We start from the raw sequence: 24326 nt of genomic DNA on the forward strand, positions 1-24326 counted from the left end.
ATTCTTGGAAGTCTTCTGGGATTGCTTTTTTGGTATACAACGTGAACCTTTTGGAAGTCTTTGATCATGGCATATGGACCAATTTGATGTTCAAAGCTAGCTCTGAGGATTCCTAATTTCTTTTTTTGGTTGCTGTGATAAAATACTCTGAAGGGAGAGTTTATTATAAATATATTCCACCACAGTGGGAAAGTCTAGCAGCCTGGAGCTTGAAGCAGCTGGAGTCAGGAAGCAGAGCACGAGGATTCGTGCGCTCAGTCCCCCTTTCTCCTTTTCCTGCAGTACAGCACCCCCTGCCTAAAGCTGGTGCCGACCACCATGGGTCTTCTCACCTCAACCAGTTGACATAACTAACCACAGGCATCACCAGAGGCCCCTCTCACATGCAGCTGGCAGCGCTTATCCAGTTGACAACTGAGATATTCATCAAAAGGGTCATGAATGGGTGACCAAATGATGAGCCCTCAAGCAAGTGGAGCTGGAAGGAGCGAGGCTGGAAGTCTCCCCTGACTCATAACCCAGCCCAGATGGCCAAGGTGTTGTAAGAGAAATGCAGCTTTCTCAGTCTGACCAATTCCTGTTATTTGTTCTGTCTTTATATTATTTAGTGTAGGTGTGTGTGTGTGTGTGTGTGTGTGTGTGTGTGTGTGCACTCATGCAAACACATACCCAGGGACAGTTATTTTGACTTACTCGTTTAAAGTAGATACATTTTAATTTTTAAGTTTTTCATTCCTTCTGTGCGTGTTTGTATGTATGTATGTTTGTTTGTATGTATGTTTGTATGTATGCATGCATGTTTGCATGTATGTATGTTTGTATGTTTGTATGTATGTGTGTATGTATGTATGTATGTATGTTTGTATGTATGTGCACAGGTGCCCAAATGGGACAGAAGAGGGCGTCAGACCCTTTGGAGCTGGAGTTACAGTGTTTGTGAGCTGCACAGCGTGGGCATTGGGACCTGAACTCTAGTCCTCCTGATAGAGCACGAAGAACTTTAGCTGCTTGACAGTCGTGATTCTGGGTAGGCATAGTTAATAAATGTGTGCCTTTAGCAGTTATTAATGGTTGCCAGTCCCATGGAAAAGCACCATGTCACACACATAAGGAATCACAGTCATCTCGAACCCTGATCTGCTGTTCCAACAGTCACATAAAGTTGGGCGGATTTTCAAACCTAAGCTTCAGTTTCCTGGGTTTCGTCATCAACTTGACAGGATTTAGAGTCACCTAGGAGACATGCCTATGGCTGTATACGTGCTTTAAAGAGGTTCTAGGGAGGTTTACCTGAGGAGGGAAGACCCGGGCTGAAGGGGGAAGAGCACTGTTCCGGGGCTGGAGGGAATGCAAAGGAGAAAGCAAGCAGAGTGGGAGCATCCATCAATCCCTGCCTCCTGACTGCAGAGGCAGAGTGACCAGCTGCCTCAGCTCCTGTCACCACAGCCTGCATCCAGCTGTCACTGCCACATTCCTGCCACATACCCCCTGACTAGGATCTCTAAAATCACAAACGAAATGGGGCTGGAGAGACAGCTCAGTATATAAGAACATTGAGTGTTCTTCCAGTGGACCCGAGTTCAAATCCCAGCACCCACATGGCAGCTCACAATTGTCTGTAGCTCCCATTCCAGGGGGTCTGACACCCTCACACAGAAAAAATCATGAGCCAACATAAATCCTTCCTCCTTTAAGTCGCTTTGTCGGGGATTTGGTCTCTCAAGAAAAAGTAAGGAATACACCTAGAGTCTTTATAACCTCCAGGAGGTGAAGGAACTTGGCTGAGATTCCACACTGGTAAAGGGTAATGCCAGAAGTAAGCCGAGGGCTGCCAGAGACCTGAATCTGGCTCCTTCCTGGACACCCCCTTGCATCTGTGCACAGGAAGGCAAGGATGATCCTCCTAGATCAAGGTCGCCGTCAGCCCACAGGTGCGCTGCACAGCCCGCCCAGCCTATTCTTCTTGAAGCTGTCGTGTAGAGCCCTCGTGAAAGGATCACTTAAAACTGCACATAGGTTTAATATTACATATGGCTCCAGTGATATATATGTTAGATTTCAGTTTTTTAAAATAATCTTCTTCCACCCCCTCACCCATTTCTAAAAATAAGATGCCAAAAATATTACCTGGGAGAGAGATGTAATGAAAAGCTAGAAAAACTATAAATTGCTGTCGTCTACTGCAAGATGCGCATGGTTCCAGTTTATGGAGACCCAGTTCTGTATGGCTCCGTCATTAGGGGAGACTGTGTTTCCGGGGACACGTGCAAACAAGCTATCCCACAGCTGGTTATACACTGATGACTTTTTCCCTCAGAAAAGACTTACTGTCCACCCTGTCCAGAAAGAGGATTTCCTCTCTTCAGCTTACCACCAAAGACAAGGGAAAGAAAATAACGATGGAGGTCTAGTGAGGTTTTGCCCCCACTCAATATCTAGAATGTTCCAGAACGTCCTCTTTTTCCCTCTCATTAGGCATAGAATGAGTATGGTGCATGAACATTAGATTTCTGTTCAGAAGATCTGATTTCAGGACTGGCTCTAACCAATGTTTCCTATGTAACCCTGGCAAGTCACTTGATGTCCCTGAGTGTCGATCTCTTCTGGCATAAAACCAAGTGTGGTAACATATAATTCAAGCTGCTCTGGAAGTGAGAACGCAAGGTTACAAGTTCAAGGCCAGGCTCAACTAATAACACCCTGTTTCCGAAATAAAATTAAAGACAGTTGGGCCGGCAAGATGGCTCAGTGGGTAAAGGTGCTTGCTGCTGAACTTGATCCCCAAGCTCCAAAAAATGACAAGGCAGAACTTACTCCCTCAAGTTGTCCTCTGACCTCTACACTTGCACCATGGCCTGTATGTGAAAAAGACACACAAGTAAGAAGGTGATTAGATGTGTGTAATTTCAAAAGTCTGGCTATGCGCACAGGCTCAGTGGTAGAGTGATTCGCTAGCGGTCACGAGATTCTGGGTTCATCCACAGTACCTCAAAAATAAAATAAAATAAAATAAAATAAAATAGAAAAAAATCCCAAAGATGTTATATAAAAACGTCTGACTTTTCTGGGAGTTGCTTTGCTTTGTTTGGGTTTTTGTTGTTGTTGTTGTTGTTGTTGTTGTTTTTGTTTTTGTTTTTCTTTTTTGAGACATGGTCCTCACACTGTAGCCCAAGCTGGCCTGGAACTTACAACACAGGCCAGGATGACCTGGAACCCTCTATGACTGTGACCCAGGCTGACCTCAAACTCACAGCACCCTTCTTGCCTCCACCTCTCAAGTGTATCTTTAATTACTTTAAACGCTTTGCTTTGTTCTTTAGAAGTACCCTTCGGCCTATCCGTAAGTCACATTCTGTGTTTGAGCAAGGTATTTCCCCTCAAGTTGGGATAACACGAAATGTCTAGCTGGCATTATCCCTAATTCTGCTCTCACTATGAAAGGCTCTGATATTCTGTGAACAGTATCAGATTCGGTGAAACTAAGCCTGGGGCTTCGACTGGAGAGGTATGGTGTGGATATTTTTAAAGCAAGGACATTGTAGCATGACTTTCAGCTGTAGCACACAGTATATATAGTATATAGACCAGGTACTGGAGGGACTTTGCCCACAGGAACGTACAAACTAGAAAGAGGGGTAGGACGGGCTGAGGCAAGGGCTTCACCATGGGCAGGAAATGGCAAGATGCCTCTGCCAACGATGTTCTGTGGTTATAGGAACAAAGGAAATATCGGTGGTGACGTTATGGCCAGGTCAGAGGAAGAGGTACAAGGTGAGGGTGTGTCAGCATGCTTGTGGAAGATGTTAGCAGTGACCCACATTAGATAAAGGAGTGGGGATGAAGACTCACATGTAGGCCTAGTATGCAGCCAATCCAGAAACACACCCATTCCGGCCTTACCACTCATCTGACCCCAAGCTCACACTACTTCAGATCACCAACTCCTGCCTTGGGGCCTTTGCCCTTGTTCTCCAGATGTGAAGATCCCCTACCAGCTCACAGTACTGTCTTCCATGTCCACAGCTCCATGTTCTCAAGATTTCAGTCCCAACAGTACTTCTTCAGAGAGGTACGACCCACAGCTGTCCTCCCTCACAGCTGCCTCTTGCTGCCCCTCTCCGTCGCCCACTGCCTTGCCCGTTCTCCTAGCACTTGCTCCTTCTAGAGATCATTCCCCTTGTGTTACTTGACTGTTCACTTCCTGGCTACCCTCCCTAGAACCTGCTCAGACTCCCCATCTTCTGTTTAACCTCTGCTTCTGAGAGCAGAGAGACCAGACTGCAGTTCATCTAGGGCACCCAGATGCACTTGGACAATATCAAGCACATAGCCAGCACACAATGAGCAGTTGTGCAAAAAAGGGAGGAAACGAGAGGTTTACTTCATCTGTTCTTTCCTCTCTCCTTCCAGAGGAACTTACACAAATAGGCAGCGTGTTTTTGAGAGTGTGGGATATCCAGGGCCAAAACAATTAACAGCCAGGGCAAGGAGAGGAATATGTCTTTCCGCGGGCCATTTTGCACACTGCCATTGTTTTTTATGGGTGCTGCAAAAGAAGTGCCCTCCAGCATCCTTGGGTCCCCGTTCTTGAAGGGTGTGCCAGCGCCCTTCAAGGAGAGGGGAAGCTGAGTGAACGTGTCTGGGATCTGGGCAGCTCTGTTCTCACTGCCGCCCCGTCTCAGATTCTCACTTAACGGTGTACGGGAGGAAACCCGAGGCTTCTGAAGCGATTCCACTTGACTGAGGCCCAAAGTAGAAAGCTGAGACACGGACCTGGTCCATCACAACACCAGCCAGCCTCCTTAAGGTTAACGTGTGAGAATCTAGCAAGTGAGCACAGAATTCCTGGCTCTCTGTGGCCATCCCTCCCCTTGGAGAGAATGAAACCAGACCAGCTCTTGATGGGTTTGTTGTCAGAACCAGGACCAGAACAAGGCAAGCAAAGTGGCCATGGTGCAGAATTCAGAAAGCATCTTTTTTTTTTTTTAAAGAGCAGGTCATGAGTGGCCCAGGTTGGCTGTTAACACACTATATAGCTGAGGATAACCTTAATTTTCTTCTACTTTCAATTCCTAATTACTTATTATTATTATAGGCATGTGCCACTGAGCCCAGAATAGGTAATGCTGGAGACCGAACCCGGGGCCTTCTAAATACTCTACCCACTGGGCCACATTCCAGTCCTACCATGCTACTGACTCTGGACAGGCTGTGTCTTTTACCCGAGCCATCCTTTTTATCTAAACTTCAACTCTCTCTCCTTCAGCATCATACTCCAAGGTCATTTCACCCAGCTCACGGCCTCATCAGAAGCCCTAGTGAGCATGTGGGTGAGCGGATGGGAGAAGGAAGCTGAACCTCACACAAACTACAAGGATGCTGAGGAATTCAGAGCTCCCACAGCAGGAAGCCAGCCACCTGAATGCTGAGGAGGAAGCCGGGTATGTAGTTAGGGGAAGGAAGGAAGGAGGGAGGGAAGGAAGGAAGGAAGGAAGGAAGGAAGGACAGGTCCAGGACAGGTCCTTGTGTGTATGCCTCCATGCATGTATCTTCAGATGCAGATAGGCATTCACATGGGCAGACACCATCAGAAGGGCCCTGTCCTCCTTAGTTCTGTAAAATTCACAAACAAATGCCATGGGATTTTACCTGACCGAGACTCTGGGAACCCACTGTATTAGTTGCTTTTCCATTACCACGATAAAATACCCTGACAACAATCAACTTGAAAAAAATAAAGGGTTTATTCTGGCTTGGGGTTCTAAAGGGACAGAGTCCACCTTGGCAGGTGAGCCATGACACTGGACAGGGAAATCATGGTGGCAGGAACAAGAAGCTGGAGGATTGTATCTTCAACCACACACAGGAAGCAAAGAGGAGGAACAGGAAGTGCAGGAGATTCTAAGTCAGCAGTTCTCAACCTGTGGGCTCTGACCCCTTTGGGAGTCAAACAACCCTTTCATAGGGGTCACGTAGCAGATATCCCTGCACACCAGATATTTACATTGCGATTCATAACAATAGCAAAATAACAGCTATGAAGTAGCAAAAGAATAATTTTATGGTTGGGGGCACCACAACATGGGGAACTGTGCTAAAGGGTCACAGTGCCAGGAAGGTTGAGAACCACAGCTCTAAATGCTCAAAGCCCATCCCCCAGTGAGGTACTTCCCCCGACAAGGCTCCATGTCTAAACCATTCCATAACCAAGCGTTCAAATATCCAGGCCTATGGGGGACATTTCTCACTCAAGACACCATAGCTCTCTACCCTTCCTCTTCATAATTGGTCTCAAAAATGGAACAAACCTTAGACAATCTCTGGTCACCATCAGAGGCCAAAGGAGTAGTCAGGGCTAGACACCATTGTTAGACATAGGGCTACAGCCCTAACAAACCATTAACTAGGGTCTTTTAGGGCTGTTCCCCACTTTCCCTGAACATAAGGGGTGGGATAGTCTCCAGCACTGGCCTACAGTGCTGACTTTACAACCCAGCAAAGTGTGACTCAGCCTTTGAACTTGCTTGTTTATATTTTCCAGTGACAATGTAAGTCCTAGACATGGTTCATGAGATGAAACCAAGTCCTCAAGTGCTCCAGGCTTCCCGGGCTGCCTGAGGCTCAGGGCTCAGTTCTACACTTTGCATTCCAGCCAAGCCTGCAGGACAGGGTGTTGTAATGGGCTTGCAGGTGTCACACATAAGGTAGTCTTCGGGGTGGCACTCTGCCACCTTGCTTTTTGTCTAAGTTGCCAGCCGTTTGTTTTCCTTCCTGCCTTGTGTTTGACTTTTCTGCTTTCCTTCTGTGATCTTGACAGTGAAGTCAAAGTCAGGCTGACATTTTGGTCTGGTGTCCCCAGGGAGTTCCAGTCTTCGTTCCTGGGAGGAAAGTTTATGTGTGTGTTGGTTCAGGAGCAGTTTCACCAACCACTGAGTAACAGTTCTCTGACTTTTCTTTCCTTTCTCCCTCTCCCCTCTTCCCCTGCCCACTCCCTGTTCCTCCCCTCCTGTGAAGTTTCTGGCAGCCCAGGCTAGCATTGCTCTTTCTATGTGGATGACCTTAAACTTCTGGTTCTCCTGTCTCTATCTCCCCAGTACTGGGATTAGGGGCATTCTCCACCACACCTGTTTTATGCAGTGTGAGGAATCTCACCCAGGGCCTTGGCCTGTGAGGCAGATGCCTTTCGATTGGACAACTACTGGGTACACGCTCAAGAGGGCATTTGCTATAAAACAAATGTGTGTGTACACAGAATGCGAAAGACTGAAGCCTACTCACCATCGTGACTGGGAGGGCTGAGCTTCCCTGGGTGGATTAGTGCCAACAGCTGGAGGCCCAGAATCCAGGTCTAGAATCTCAGCTGTGAAGAAGCTGAAGCAGAAGGATCATGAAGTCAAGGATGGGCAGGGCAGACCCTGTCTCAGAAACAAAACAAAACACCAAAACAAACTACCAAACAACCTCACAAGACAAAAGACCACGGGCAGGGGTAGAGGCAATAGGTTGGCAGTAAAATTCTTGCCTAACATGTGGAAAACCTTAGGCTTAATTCCTAGTGTCACTTAAAAAAAAAAAAAGACCCAAGTCTCTCTTTTTAAAGCTTTATTTTATTTATGTAACTACACTGTAGCTGTCTTCAGGCACACCAGAAGAGGGCATTGAATCCCATTAAATCCCATTACAGATGGTTGTAAGCTACCATGTGGTTGATGGGAATTGAACTCAGGACCTCTGGAAGAGCAATCAGTGCTCTTAACTGCTGAGCCATCTCTCCAGCCCTTCCTAGTGCCACTTAAACACACACACACACACACACACACACACACACAGAGTCACACACACAGTCACACACACAGTCACACACACTCACACACACTCACTCACACACACACTCACACACACACATGCACACACGCCGTGCACACACGCATACACACACAGTCAAAAGATCCAAACCACAGCAGCACCTTCACTACCCATAGAACTGACCGGCGTCGCTCTCTAACTTCCCAATTTCTAAATGTTACCGATGTGTAAGCCATGCGCTTTTTTGCTGCTGTGCTATATCAACTTAATATAAACAATATCACATCTATTTCCAAAGGAGAAATTAGCCCAGGGCCACACAATTGACAAAGAAGACTAAAAGGCTTTCTCTCCTTAAGTGAATCAGGCTGGCCTTAAACTCACAGAGACCTGCCTGCCTCTGCCCCCAAGTGCTGTCCCTACCTGGAATCTAGAGCAAGTCACTTTCCTCTCAGTAAGATCCTGTTATGTGGTTGGGTTTTTTTGTTTGTTTGTTTGTCTGGTTTTTTTGGGGGGGTTGTTTTTTGTTTTTTGTTTTGCAAAGAACCAAGCAGAGAGCACCCCACTTAACTTTATAAAACAAAATAGTTGCATGAAACAGGAAATATAGGCGCTCTGTGGAGATGTTTAATGATTCTTGGAAGTGGGGTTGGGGATTTAGCTCAGTGGTAGAGTGCTTGCCTAGCAAGCACAAGGCCCTGGGTTTGGTCCTCAGCTCCGGGGGACACGACAAAATGATTCTTGGGTCACAAACCCCTTGTATTAGTTACTTGCTATAATAAAATACCATGGCCCAAAAGCAGCATGTGCAAAAGAAGGTTTGTTCTGACTTACACTTCCAGAGGAGAATCCATCATGGCGGGAGACGAGGCAGCAAGTGTGGCAGAAGTAAGAAGCTGAAAGATCACCCACATGAAAGAAGCATAGTGAGTGAGTGGACGTTGGGAGAGAGATAGGAGTCTCTCAAAGTCTTCCCCCAGGATTCTCCCCAACCCCGCACGTCCCCACCTCCCAAAAGCTCCACAACTCCCACACAGTACCACCAACAGGGGTCCAGTATGCAAATGCACACGCTGATGCGTGGACATTTATAATTTAAATTGTGACATCTAGTGCCATTTGGAATAGGACAGAAACCAAAAAGCAGGTATAAGATCTCGGGGGTGTTTCCTTAGTTTGATTTGAAGTTTCTGTTTTGAGCAATTACTATCCTTCATAGTCCAGGCTCTCCAGCTCGAGCAGACATCCTGTTTGTTCAGAAGGTCGTAGCTGGGCTTGGCAGCATACTCCTTACATCCCTTTTATCCTAGTTTTCTGAAAGCAGAAGCATGTAGATCTCTGTAAATCTGAGGCAAGTCTGGTCTATATAGCAGTCCCAGGCCAACCGGGACTGTACAGTGAAGTCCTGTGCCAAAAACGTAAGAAGCTGAAATTTGAGCCTCAAATCTGCTTTGGGAGTTCGTCAGGACCAAACAGGAAAAGTGACAGCAGGTACATACATTGCTTCATGGTTCTATTGTGGACACTGGGCAGGAAACAACATGGATTGGGAAGGTTTGGGGACAGGATATGCTCACCCTTCCAAGCTTATGAAAATATGCACATGCTCCACACATTCCACACACTCCCCTTCTTCAACAGGAGTCCTACAAAACCCAGCAGCTGGAGAGCGGTTGAAAGCATGTGCTTGTTCTTCCAGAGGACCCGGGTTCAGTTCCAAGCACCCACGTGGCAGCTTACAACTACCTATAACACCAGCTCCGGGAAATCCAATTGTCTCTTCTGACCTCTTTTAGCACTTTACACCTACAACCTCACCAACATACACACTCACACACTCACACACACTCACTCACACACACTCACACACACTCACACACTCACACACACTCACTCACACACACACTCACACACACTCACTCATATACTCACACACTCACACACACTCACACTCACTCACACACACTCACACACTCACACTCACTCACTCACACACTCACACACTCACACACACACTCACACACTCACACACACACTCACTCACACTCACTCATATACTCACACACTCACACACACACTCACACTCACTCACACACACACTCACACTCACTCACACTCACTCACACACACTCACACACTCACACTCACACACTCACACTCACACTCACACTCATACACACTCACACACACTCACACACTCATTCACATACACACTCACACACACTCACACTCACTCACACACACTCTCACACACACTCACTCACTCACTCACACACTCACACTCTCACACTCACACATACACACTCACACTCACACACACAGGCTCACTCATACACACTCTCACACACACTCACATACTCACACTCACACACACTCACTCACACACTCACACACTCACACACTCACACTCACACACACTCTCACACACTCACACACACTCACATTCTCAGACACACACACTCACACACTTTATAAGACTGCTACTGTTTTGTGATAAAAAAGAAAGGGATTCAAATTCCCCCCCCCCCAAACTCTTTCAGACTAAGAATGGGGACTTGGGGAGGGGGACCAAATAGGGAAAGGCCTAGAAAATTCTTCTTTGGGTTGAATTTAAATATCATGCGAGTTAGATCTGAAACAGGATTTGACAACATCAAATATTTTTGTTTGGTCGATATTTTCTGTACAGTAACCTATTCTACAATGAAGCAGCCTTGGGTTTAGGGACCCATGGGCCCCCCACACAGGAAGGCACCAGCCAGTGCATGAATATGCAATGGCCAATTAGGCCCTCCAGAAGCAATGCTGGAGAAGGGGGGCCAGGAGTGAGCAGGGGCCTTCCCAGGTCTGAATTCTGAGGTCAAACATTTCAGTTTTCCTATCCCCTCTCCCAAGCCAGCAAACAGTGTGGCCTCTTTTCTCCCTGCTCTGGGTATTCTGGTGAAGGAAGACTCTGCTCCTGGACTGCTCTCCCAGCTCACTGGAGCCTGGATTCAGTGAGATCCAAGGTGTCACCCCTCAGCCAGGGCAAAGGAACTTCCTGTGCCACTCTCCAGCAAAAACAGCAGTGAGTCAAAACAAACAGCCTTTGAAATGCAAACGCTGTCTTTTCCTATGAGTACTGGTCCTCCCTTCTGTTTACTGGGCTCGCTCTGGGTGCCTCTACACACAGACTCGCTGCCCTGGTTAACTAACCTGTGCACAGATTCCCGGAACAATCTGGTCTCAGAAACCTGGTATGGTGCAGAGAGGAGGTCAGGACCGTGAGGTTTTAATTGGGGAAGCGCTTTAAAATCTTTAAAGTGAGGGTTTTTTTTTTCTGTAGCTCACAGGCCTTAAAATCCTGTCAGCTAGGCCACCTTCGCCCCCTTGCGGTGCCCCCAGCTCCCCTCCAGCTAAAGCAGAGCCTGACCTGCTCCTGCTGGAGGCCAGACTAAGGAACTGTGCAGTTAACTCTAGGGTAGCAAGGCCACCTGCTGCCCCTTCTGCCAAGCCCTGGCGACCTCTAGTGGCCACAAGGTAGAAGTGAACTGGACAACCAGCAGTCAAGCTGGTTCCCCTCCCTCTGTGGTTCTCAGTCTTGGTGACCACTTCAGAATTACCTGGGAGTTTTGAAAACTACCACAATCCCGACGTCTATTCAGAGTTAAGTCAAAACCTCGCATGGGTGGGTTGCAATGTCACCACCTGCATTTGGCCACGTGGCCTTGAATTAGTGTGTCCATGAGGGGAAATGTCTGACCGCCAACGTTTATGCCTTCCAGGCTGGTGTCTGCCTACTGGTGGAACAATGAGTCTGGGTACAGGCTTTACAGGGTGAAGGAGAGGAGAAACCCTGGTACAGGTGTAAGGGAGCAAAAGGCCCCAGCAATCCCTCTTCTGTCCTTAACAGTTAAGGAAGATGAAGCTGGGCCTTGGGGTTCAGAGGGGAAGGTGTAATCCTAGCACTTGAGAGGTCAAGACAGAAGGTCCTGAGGCAGAGGCTAGCATGGGTTATACATCGAGTTCAAGGTCAGCCCGAGCTATACAGTGAGATCTTGTTTCAAACTATAAAGCAAAGCAAACACTAGAAAAGACAGCTTACAGTTGGTTTCCCTTCTTACATGACTGAGACTCTTTGCTGCTGTGACCTTCTCCTCTTTCACCCTGGTCCCATCTCAAGAGGAGAAAAGTCTAGACTGGAAGAAGAGAGAGAGAGAGAGAGAGAGAGAGAGAGAGAGAGAGAGAGAGAGAGAAAGAGAGAGAGAGAGAGAGAGCTGGAGGGGTGGCTTGTTCAGTAAAATGCTTGCTGTGCAAGCATGAAGACCCAAGTTCAAGCCCCAGAACCCAGAACCACACAACTTAAAGATCATGGTTACACGGGTTTGTTACCATAATACAGATACAGAGGAGGGAGAACGGGGAGGATCTGTGGTCTCACTGACTAGCTAGCCTAGTTTAGTTAGTGAGTTCCAGATCAATGAGAGACTCTGCCTCAAAAACAAACATGGTGAACCTCTCCTGAAAAAGACACCTGAGTTTGATGCTGACCTCATGCTCAAGTGCACACACACACACACACACACACGCGCGCACACACACATGCACAGACGTGTACTCATGCCCTGTGACGTCTTTCCCCATCAACCCTGGCAGCAGCCATAGGGACGATCTCTGGTGTGGAGCCGCAGACCCAAGGCTACATGGCACTCTGAGCTGCCTGTCAGCCGCAGCACTTCATTAGGCTCTGGATGAAATGGGTTGGAAGGGAGAAGAGCCAGCACCAGCACAATTAAATTAATTTCCAGCAGCTGCGTGGGATTAAAATCACCCTCTTCTCTCCGGTCTCCCTGTAATGTTCCTGGAAACAATCTCCTGATCCTGGCCTTCTTTTCCTCGGGGTCACAGCTTTGGGTATGCACCCCCCTGATTACTTCTCTCATTCCAAGCTGCCCTTCCTCCTGCCAGCCTGGAGGGCAATGGCCTGGTGAGACCCCACCCCCATGGCTCAGTGGCTCGGTTCTCTTCTTCCCAAGTGTCTTGTGGTGCCTGCTGGGCTAGGGTGACATTTAGGGGCAGGGACTCTCAGGATGGAGCCATCTGTCATAGGACTTCGGCACACTTAGAGGTCCTAGGAAGTGGAGCATGGGAGTCTGTCTACGCCTGTCCTTTCAGAGAACAGATGACCGTGTAGTGCACGTTACAGTGAACACATGGGCTCAGTGTTAACTAACACATCTCCTCTCTTCTCTATCAGAGAAGGGGATGTCTGCCTTATGGGCTGTTGTGAAAGCCAAGAGAGATAATGTATAGAGAGCGTGCATCTCTAATGGAGGCCGGAGGCCGGCTCATCCTAGATGGCCATTAAGGATGTTAGAGCTGGCATTTATTTACTGCATGCTTCGGCATGATGTTTTGATGTTTTATGGGCATCGTTTAGTAATCTCTGCTGAGTCATCAAGGAATGAAATGACAACAAACGCTGGTGAGTACGTGAGGACAGAGAAGCCCCAGACACCGCAGATGGGAGTGTAAACTGGGACAGCAACTATGGGAACCAGCATGGAGGTTTCCTTAAAAAAACTCGGAACGGAGCTTGTGGAGATGGCTCCGTGGAAAGAACAGTTGCTGAGTGACCACGGGGACCCAAGTTCAGATCCTCAGCACCCAAGAGAAAAATCCAGCATGATTACGCACGCCTGTAGCCCCACACTGGGTCGTTATGGCGACAGGATTGCTGGGGCTTACTGGGCGACCAGCTTTGCCGAAAAGTCTCCAGGTGAAGATCCAGGTTCAGTAAGAGACGCCACCTCAGGAGGACAAGACAGAAAGTGGTGGAAAGGAACACCTGATGTCCTCCTCTAGATTCTGCATGTGCCTGCAAAAGCAAGGGCGCACGCACCCACCCAGGTACTCACGTACCCACGCACCCGAGCACCCACTCACGTACCCACGCACGTACCCACCCACGCACGCACCAAAACCCTAAGCTGGGAAATAGTCTAGTCGGGGGGGCCTGAAGGTGCACACTTTTCGTCCTAGCACTCCGGAGTCAGGGGCAGCCAGATTGCTGTGAGTCTCAGGCCAGCCAGGACTACATACTAAGACACTGTCTCAAAAGAAAAAGAGAGGGAGCAAGGGGGAGAGGGGAGGGAGCGAGGGAATGGGGAGGGGAGGGGAGGGGACGGGAGGGGAGGGGAAAGAGCCAGCCTAGACCATCAGTGAGAGATACCTCGTGGTTAAGAACACTTTTTGCTCTTCTAGAGGACCTATATGGCTCACCCCATGGTAACTCCAGTTCCAGGGGATACGACGTCTTTCTCTGGCCTCCACAGCAATGCACACAGATGATGCGCAGACATAGAATGCAGGTAATTCATACGTATGAAGCAACTTTTTTTAAAAAAACAATTAAGGTTATTGATCAATGAAAATAAAGTAGGTAAAGCCAGGTAGGCCTATAATCCTTCTCCTTGGGAAAGACAGAAGAAACACAGTAGTCAGCTGGAATGGTGGGAGGAGAGGAGCAGGAAGGGAGGCTGACAGCTGGGAAAGAAGGAAGGGGTCCGGAGGAGCCCCTGGGCTGATGCAGGGCAGTCCATCCCCACACTTCACTCCCTGACCCATGCTCCTGGGAAGGAATATGTTAAAATTTATCTTCAATTAACTTGTATTACTTTGAAACAGGGTTTTACTATGTTATCAGGCTAGCCCGAATTCCTTCCATAGTCCAGACCAGCCTTGAACTCACTGTCCTCCTTCCTCAGCCTGCCCAGTGGCTGGTCTCTTAGGCCTCTGTGACCAGTCCCAGCTTAGGGACAGACTTTCTTTTGCCTAAACTGTCTCTTCTTTTGAAAGACCCTGGAGCAGGTAAAGAACCCGGGGTCAGCTTTGCTCCAGCTGTGCCTTTCTCAGCTTTGACGGATACCAGATTCGCTCTTGAGTTTTTTCTCCACTGCACTCTGTCTCCGCCCCGACTCTCCTGAATGGGGGTGGGGTAGGGTGGGGTGGGGTGGGGATCCAACGAGAGACTCCCTGCCACCTTTTCATAGAGGTTTAACTATGGCCGAGCCACCTCCTCTGATCAACTCCAAGGTGTCATCAGTTTGATATTTTGACGCTGGCTGCTTTGGAGCAAGTCTCCATCACTCTGCGTCACCACAGATGTGGGTGAGGTAGTGCATTCAGGGGAGCTCAGTGCAGTGTGGGAGCTCAGAGGCTACATGTCACAGGAAGGAAACAGCACAGGAATGGAATGAATGTCACCTGACACTGACTTGTTCATACAGCCCAGCATCAGGACAGACTTGGGATGGGATGGTGTGTCTGGGGAGCTGAGATTAGTCTCTCCTTCTAAATGTCCCAAAGGGACTGTGCTGGTCAGTTTTTCCCTGTAGTAACAAAAACCTGTTATGTTCAACTTGAAAAGAAGAGAGGTTTACTTGGGCTCAGTTTTACAGGTGCTGGTCCATGGCCTATTGCTTCTGAGCCTGTTATGAGAAAGCACATCATGGGGGAAGCCCACAGCAGAGGAAGTCGGCCATGACATCCCCCAAGCAAAATAGTGGATGGAGCTAGGATCTCAATGTCCCTTACAAGGACTTGCAAAGGACCCAGCTTCCTTCTGCTAGGCCCTACATCTTAAAGATGGTATCACTTTGCAATAGCATTAACAACTAGAGACCACATGGGTCTTTAATGACTTCCTAAATCTGAGTAATAACAGAGATGAAAAAGAAACTTCAGGGCTAAGAAAGAGGTGGCCCAGTAGAATTTGGTCATCACAGCTCTCCCCTGCCCAGTACTTACTTTGTGCTAACTTCTGTCCCAGGTTCCTAGAGAGTTGAATTCATTTAATCTTTGGGACTATATGGCAATGGGCGTGGTCGTCATTATCCTCACTTTATAAATGCAAGTGCCGGATTGGGGATTTAGCTCAGTGGTAGAGCGCTTGCCTAGCAAATGCAAGGCCCTGAGTCAGTCCCCAGCTCCAAAAATAAATAAATAAATAAATAAATAAATAAATAAATAAATAAATAAATAAATAAATAAATAAATGGAAGTGCCAGCCAGAGACAAGCCATTCATCTCAGTGGTTACAGCAGCACTCAGAACCAGGGACTCTCGCCATAAGCTTTAACGCTGACCATTGCAGTATGTTGCTTTCCAAAGAGTTTTCCCAGCCAAAGAGGTCATTTGAGAAAAGAGAAAGCACAATGAACTTTCTGGAATCCACATGGGAATTCTACCTAGGTAGACTTTCCACTTCGGACTATAGTTGGGCAGGGCAGGGACTGCATTAGTCCATGATGTTGTTGTGTTGTTGTTGTTGTTGTTGTTGTTATTATTATTATTATGGCAAAATACAGGAGTAGAAGCATGAGTAGGCTGGTTGGGCAATGTTCAGTGTCAGGGCTCAGCAGCTTGGGCTGGCAGTGGGCTAATGTGATAATCCTCAACCCCTCCCCCAACTACTCACTTCCTCCCCTAACAGTGAGACCAGATGCTTAAGTGCACGAGCCTTTGGTAGACAGTTCACATTCAAACCATAGCAGGAGCAGCTCACGGGGCGGGGTGCCAGGACCTGCTTGCTGAAGAACTGGTCCTGCGTGTTCATTTACCGCAGCTCTAAGACAAATGGCTCTCACCCCCACATCTGAGGATGCTTTGCCCTCTCTGGGTGGCTTTCCTGAGAAGGTGATTTGAGATGCATCCCCCCCTCACCCTGATATGTCTTTTCCCCCTGTTCTCGAACATCTTTTCTATGAGGTCGCTCCTCCACACTGGAGGATGCCCAGCTTGGGTGGCTGGACACGCCTGCCCAAGCCAGGAAACATTGCTCACTTCCCATGTTCAACAGGAAGCAAAGGAAGGAGTAGGAGACAGAGCCCTGGAGTGAGCAGAGCACACAGCTAAGGCTAGGCAGCTGCTGAAGTTTGAATTGTTCACGTGCTTCAGAGGTCCGTGCGTTAAAGAACTGATCCCAAAATGGCGCCATGGAGGGATGGGAAAACCTTTGAGAAGTGAGACCTCATGGGGAAAAAACAGGTCATCGCTGGCATACCTTGGGGTTAGTTGTGAAGCCTGGGCCCCTGGTTCATCCTGCTCTTTGCTTATTGGCTATTTTGCTCTGACAGGTGTTCCCGCAATGTTCCACATCATCGCACCCTAAAAGCAACAGGAGTCTCCGGTGCTGTGAGCTCACCTGCCCTTTTCTCTATACGCCGATGGGTTTAGGTACTCTATGAGAGTGGTAGAAAGCTGACTGATCCAACGGCTAACTGCAACCAACCCCGGAGCAGCCATTGGCTCACCAGCGGATCACTGCACGAGCCTTGTGGTAGGTCTGCCTGCAGTTGGTCTCATACCGTGGAAGTCAGGAAGCAAGAACGGGAAAGGCTAGAAAGGAAAAACGACCCAAAAGGAGTGGGGAGGAGGATGAGTACGAACCCAGCTGATGCAGATATCGACATAACCATTATGAGGGTAAATAAAACTGCGGTTTACGCTATGCAGCGAGATGCTCTCCGAATACTTCCGTCTCAAGGAAGTTTTTATTTCACCATAGAAGAAAAATGTTTTCATATTCTCTCCCGCCGCTTAGACCCAGAACCCAGCAAGGCCCTGTGCCCCCGAGAGCCATAATATTATTTGTTAACATTTTTATGATGCCAAATGGTCTGGAGGAGAACCGGCGCCATTCTTTAGCTGGGAAACCATATGGCACGGAGAGTAATAAATAAGGTATTGTGATAGTTAATGAACCTAATTGCCAGCAAAGGCTTTAACACAGAGCCTGTGCTGCTGAGAATTTAGCACCGCATTAGGGATGCCGCCGAGCTCCCCTGACTTCTGAGGCTTAATTTAAGTTCTATATTGCAAACTCCAGAAAATAATTCCAAACCCTCCTGCTGGAAAAGCAACCTGCTGGTAGACTGTGATTATGCCGAATTACTAAAATCGCAATCAATTTTATACACACAGTTAACCCTTGCTAGGGATGCTCCTGGAGTGGTGAGGCATCAGGACCACAGCCTGTTCTATTCGTGGCTCTGGTCCAAGGAGCAGAGTCAGGAAAGGTGCGGCACGTGACTGGGGTCGGGTCGGTTTATTAAGCTAAGAAGGGAAGGAGGGGAGCGGGCGAGAGGAAATTCGAACATCATCCTAGCCTTCTGGACCTCTCTAATCCTGCGCTATGGGGAGAGGAGACAAGTAGAGCTCTTGGCAAAAGGGTCTGTGCTCTCTCACCAGTCCTAGGCAGCCAGAACCCCCCTCGCAGGGGAAGAACAGAGCCATCGCTGCTTTTATTCCATAAGTCAAGGTTATTAACTAGAGAGGATCGCGTTGTAACCTTGCTTTGTCTAAGATCTAAATGCTGCGCAGATGCCGCTGAACTTTCCAGGCATCTCCAAGGGTCCCTGGGAGAGCAGAGCTCACTGCTGCCAGAGAGGGAGGAACTGGGGCAAATGTCTTTTTCCCTGGCTCAGTTTTCCAACCCTGGATAAGTGCAAGAAGTGGTCAGCAGCAGGGAAGGGCTCCCGGGATCAGACAGAGCTGGGTGTGGCTCCGAGAGGAGAGAAAGCTTCAGGGCCGTGGCTCTCCCGAACAGTTCTGATTTCCGTGTGTCTCTCCTGTACAAGGAAGGTGTTGCGTGGTGATGCCTCAGCCTTCTGCCTTAGAGAGATTAGAAATGGTTTTCCTCCTCTTCTTCCTCTTTTTGTTCCTTCTCTCCTTGGCACCAGGGATTAAATCTAACAGCCCCGTGTTTTCGAGGCAAACACTCTATCACTGGCTATATTAAACACACACACACACACACACACACACACACACACACACACACACACACTGTGCTCTCAGATTTTATTTTAAAACAGGGTCTGAGTTGCCCATATTGGCCTTAAACCTTTTGTGTGGTCCCTGCAGTCCCGTATTTGCAATCCTCGTGCTTTGGTCTCTCAAGAAGCCCATGTCATCAGGCCTCATTGAGAAATGACTTTTGCAGGAGGAGATCACCCTGGCTGGATATGATGTTCAATGGAAGAGCATTTACCTGACATAGGTGAGGCCGCAGGTTTCTTTTCCAGCACGGAGCAAGAGCAGCTCTCAGGGACAGAGGCCTAAGCTAAACTTCCCTGTGTGCAGAAAGGGATGGGTGGATCAAGTTGAGAGAAGGGAGAGTGCGGGTATTAGAAATAATCTTCACAGAGGTCCAGAAGATGGGGGAGAAAGCTGATCTTGGGAAGCTGGCCAAGGAAGAAGTGTTCAGAAGGGAAGGTGGTAAGGTCGTTGAAATCAGGGAGCTGGCAGAGACACAGAGAAGGCGGCTCTGGCCCAGCAAAGTGAGATGCTGCCATGTGTGGTCGCATGAATCCATCCCAAAAGCTATGCTAAAGCCTGACTCTTGCTGTAGATTAAAGCATGTTTAGCAAAATCAGTGGATAGGCAAAGAGGTCCTAGTTAGGGTCTGGAGGTCCAGCAGTAGGATTTATGGGAGAAGCCCCTCCCCATAACATTATAGCTAGGCATGGTGGCGCATGCTTTTAATCTCAGCAGTCAGGAGACAGAAGCAGGCAGATCTCTATGAGTCAAAGGCTAGCCCGATCTACATGGCAAGTTACAGGACTGCTGGGTCTACATAATATAGAGACCCGTGTCTCAAAGTCCCCCTCCAGAAATAAAAGCCTCGATGCTAAGAAATTCAGTACAGGTGCAACAGAGTGTGGGGTGCAGGGTGATCCGAGGAAGAGGTGTAGTTACTGAAGTTAGGTAGAAGTAAGAACAGGAGTGCCCAATTTTAGCAGCCATCCAGTACAGGGCATGAGAAGAGCTCTCTGCAAAACTGGCTGAGAGAGAATGCACATGTAATCCAACATGCTGGAAGGGCACTGGAGGTGGCAGATCCTCCAGGCAGCGTGGCCCAATAGGATTGCAGAGTTCTAGCCCAATAGGATTGCAGAGTTCTGCCAGGCAGGGAGGGAAGAGACTCCTCCTGACTTCCAACGTCACTGTAGGTACCAGATCATCATCGCTGGCCTGGGCTCAGCTCAAGTCTCTGTGCTGAGCCCTTGCTGTGGACCTGAGGCAATGCTGCCAGTTGCTTTGTGTGTAAGACCTGACCCTGGAACCTAGTGCTAGAAGAAGTTTGCCGTCCACAGAAGGACAGGGGCCGAAGGAATGGGAGTCTAAGAAGTTCTTCTCAGAAACCCCTACTCAGATAACGCCAGGCTTCTCGAACGTGCTGCAAAGAGCGTGAGCCAGTATGAAGCAAAGTTGGGATATAAGAAGAAATTCTGATGATGGTTTAAGCGTGATCGTTAACGAAGAGAGATGCTTAGGAAAAGAAGAGCACACGTCAAGTATAGATGTCAGCTTTTCCAGACAGTGACACTTAAGTGTCTTAGCAAGTGCCGGCTCTGGTGGCTTCTGAAGTCTAGTGCCAAATGGTTACTAGGTGTATCAGTTACTTGTTTTTTGTGCAATAAAATACCTTGACCAGAAGCAACTTATAGACAAAAGTGTTTGTTTTGGGCTTATGGTTCCTGAGGACATCCATAATGGTGGGAAGACACGTTCACAGGAAGCTAAACCAGGAAGCTAAGAGTTCACATCTGTAACGGGGAGCGTGACGCAGAGAACGAACTGGAAGGGGAGCAAGGCTGTGACCCCTCAAAGCCCTTCCCTGGTGGTGGACTTCCTCCAGCAATGCTCCACCCTTTCAAGGTTCTATGACCTCCTTAAACAGGGCCACCAACCAGGGACCAAGTGTTTGGATATGTGAGTCTTGGGGCAATTTCCCATTCAAACCACCTCACTAAGGAACAGCATGCCCCCACCTCTTTTGGTAAATGGGATGATAAGGTTGTTGTGAGGTGTCCTGGACAGGCTCACAATCCGATAAAGTAAAACCGTGGACCAATCTTTGTGTTCGCACTAAAGGGTTAGGGCATGCTCTTCACCATCAATAGAGCTCTCCCTTGTGAGAGAGCCTTAGGAAATTTACAACTAGGAGAGGAGAAAGGCTCTCCTTGGTCACATATACCTAGACCATGAGTGTGGTTGCTTCACTGCTATTTTTTAACATCTCTCTATAAGAGAGATACTGTCTCTACGTTGGCAATTCCCATAGCTTTTTTGTTTTGTTTTGTTTTGTTTTTGTTTTGTTGAAGCTCTTGACTGACTCTCAGTGCAATGAAGGTTTCAATCAAGCATAATAAAGAAGTTAACAAGACAGGGGCAGGGCGGGGTGGGGGGAGGAAGGGAGGCGAGAGACTTGGACTGGAAAAATGGCTTAGCAGTTGAGCATACTAGCTGCTCTTCCAAAGGACTCGGGCTCAGTCCCCAGCACCTACATGACAGCTCACAACTGTCTGCAATGCCTGTTCCAGGGGGTCCCATGTACATTAAATAAACAAACAAATGAACAGACAAGTAGATAAATAAGACTTCAGCCAGACTCTGCAATGAGAGGCCCCTTCCCTTCCCATGTTCCCTCTTCCTTCTCAGTCTTTTTATTCTGTCTCAACTGAGATTTCAAAGGTTTTTCCCACTCCAATGCCATCCCTGTGTATGGGGGAAAGAGAGGAGGAGGAGGAAGCATAAGCTTCCCACAGCCCCTCTGATCCTGTTGAATCCAGAACAGCCTTTAGAGCATGTTTTGCTAAGGAGCTCTGACTTCTCACTTGGGCCATCGACGTCACTCAAGGCAGGATGGAGCCTGGCATCTGCCTTCACTTGGCATCTGCCTCCTTCACTTCCAGGCACCTGCTTACCTAGGCATGCAGCCTGTTAGTCACTCAAGGAATGTCTACGTAGAAACTGGTGGCAGCTCGCCTGCCTATTTCTCCTTCAAGGCTGAAAGCACAAAGAGTAACTGAGACGTGTTACTGTCAGCTTTTACAGTGCCCTGTTCCAGATGTGTCTCTAGTCATTGTCCCATACCAGCAGTCACCCTGGATTCCAGGAATATCACAGCATCTCAGGACAAGCTGCTCCCCCCAGATGGAGGCAATGGTCAGGGTAGCTGGGCTGTACCTCAAAACGGGGAGCAATCATCTCCTGGGAAGCAGCTCTTGTACTCAACAGTAGTCCTTCAGATCACCTTGCAGAAACAGACGAGAGACAATAGTTGGCCACACTTGGACCAGAAGAGCTTAATTACATATGCTTCTTGTCTTCTGCCCCAATTCTTCCTCTAAACCTAAAGATCATGTCACTACCCCAAAATAAATGTGAAGGCCATGGGACCCTTTCATTTTTTTCCTGATGTACATATCGGTTAAATTTTGTTTCTTTGCTTTCTTACTTTCTTTGTCTCTCTCTCTCTCTGTGTGTGTGTGTGCGTGTGTGTGTATGTGTGTGTGTGTGTGTGTGTGTCTGTGTGTGTGTGTGTGTGTGTGTGTGTGTGTATGTGTGTGTAAGCCAGAGGTCAACCTCAAGTGTCCCTCCTAAGGAGCTATCCACTCTGTTTTCTGAGATAGACCCTCTCATTAGTTTGTAGCTCATGGATTTGGGTGCCCAGCAAGCCCCAGGATTCCACTTGTTACCACTTCAACAGGACGTCTGGACAGTGAAACTGAGTGAGCTTATAAGTTCATCTATCATCATCATATCAACCACCACCACCACCACCATCATCATCATCATCATCATCATCATTGCCTTTAAGACAGGGTCTTACTATGGATCTTTGGCTGGCCTGGAACTCAGTATGTCTGCCAGGCTGGCCTCAGATTCAAGGAGATCCACCTGTCTCTGCTTCCCAAATGCTGGGATTAACGGAGCATGCTACCGTGCCTGGTATGTTTTCTTCATGCTTTATACATGAGGAACATGAAGGGCACAGAAGTCTTATAGTTCTCAGAAGAACAATGTCAGAATAGACTACACTCCTGACATCAAATGTGTTCTCTTTTTGGGGTACTCTGTGTTTCCTTCTCTGTCTCCACCGTCTAGGTATGTAGAAGCAATAGGAGCAAGAAAGCACGCAGGACCCAGGCCCATAAGTTGGGGTAAGGATGACAGTGGAACCCTGGGGAGGTCGTGGGAATGTGAGAATCTTCAGGATCTTGTCATCTGGCTGGAGAGAATTCCACAGAAAGGATGGAGCTGTGTAGTAAATATACAACGTAATATGAATGTAGGGGGTGAAAATGCTAAAGGAAGACGCACGCCTCCCTGGAATCGAGTCCAGATTATAATGACGTGCAATTTGATGTGAGTTGAACATCCAGCCCTGTGCTTAAAGTCTTTGGACAAAAAAAAATTCAAGAAGGCAGAAGAAATAGCTCCTGCTCACAAGGCAGGATCAGTCTAGCTTGAGACACCACAGGACACGAAAGGACCAGAGGACACTAGATCAGGTAGGTCATTAAGCCAGGGTATGAATGCCAGACCTGGTCCTGTGGACTCCTACTGAGGGCCTTTGGTTTCTCTAGATTGGAGACTGGATTAAATGAGATGGATACACACCGTGGCAAAGGGAGCCTTAGTGCTGATCACCAAGGCCCCGAAGTGGGGGCTGCTTTCTCAGGATCATGGTGAGAAAGCCTGACAGAAAGCCCTAGTCCATGCCACTGGGACCTGTGGCCAAGTCAGTGACCTCCAAGACCTCAGCTCTCCCCTCCACCCCGTTCTGGTGGGAGATGGAGAAAGCGCTCCCAGGCCCAGAGCTCTGTCAAACTGGGCAAGTGCTGAGACGAACAACCGTAGAGTGCGGAGTTAATACTGTATATAAATAATCTTTACAGTCACAAAAAAAGAAGCTTTCTACTCAGAAGAGACCATGGGAATATTTTATAGTGGTTCAGATCAAGCAAAAAGACAGAGAATAAATAAAAAGGGAAGATAATTATTTGATGGAGTTCTCTTAGGATCCGCCACAGCAGGGGATACTTACAGAGAATACATATTACTGGAGAGATACCGCTACTCACACATCAAACCAAACTATAAATTGTCAGCAGCAAGGACGGGAGGAGAGGGGTGGGAGAGACCTGGGTGCCCACCACGCCATTAGAGCTGGGTTTCTGCCCTCCACCTTCCTCGCAGCGGCTCTGTGCGCGCCAGCCCGGGCAGAGTCCCGCAGAAGGGAGACGCCACCTAATAAATGTCTCCAGAAATTTACAATTGTACTGCTACAGTAAAAAGATGGTGCCGTTTATCTCAGCACCATCTGCACGAGCTCATTTGTTGTTCCTGAGGCAGCCTACACGCACCCAGCAAGTTTGCAAGTCTCCAACACTTGGGAGTGTTTTTTTTTTTCCACCACCAGGATGCTATAGGACTTGATATGTAGTTTCTCTTCTGGCTCCCTGTGGTCAAGGTAGGCGAGGCCTGCAAGTGGAGCTTCTGGTTGGCATGTGTCATGGACCACAACATTCCATCCAAATCTGGGGGTTGGGAACGGGAGCCTGGATTCCTACCTAGGCAGGTGGAAGGGCACGGGGAGAGATGGGGAAATTGCTCAGCCCGTAAAGTGCTTGCCACCAAGCATGAAGATGTGGGATTGATCTCCAGTGCCTGAGTTTTAAAGGCCAGGT

The 24326-nt window shown here is 48.2% G+C and overlaps 1 long non-coding RNA gene across 1 annotated transcript; it reads right to left on the reverse strand.

The window, feature by feature from the left end:
• Window positions 1–5722: 5722 nt before the first annotated feature.
• Window positions 5723–11051, reverse strand: LOC148004120 (uncharacterized). The gene is made up of 4 exons (XR_015628201.1): window positions 11002–11051; window positions 8641–8702; window positions 7279–7371; window positions 5723–6878 (listed from the first exon to the last, which is right to left on the reverse strand). It is a non-coding gene; the product is annotated as an uncharacterized LOC148004120 (long non-coding RNA).
• Window positions 11052–24326: the final 13275 nt, after the last annotated feature.

The sequence above is a fragment of the Rattus norvegicus genome, chromosome 8 (genome assembly GCF_021556685.1).
Source record: "Rattus norvegicus strain SHRSP/BbbUtx chromosome 8, alternate assembly SHRSP_T2T, whole genome shotgun sequence".
Classification (NCBI taxonomy): Eukaryota; Metazoa; Chordata; class Mammalia; order Rodentia; family Muridae; genus Rattus; species Rattus norvegicus.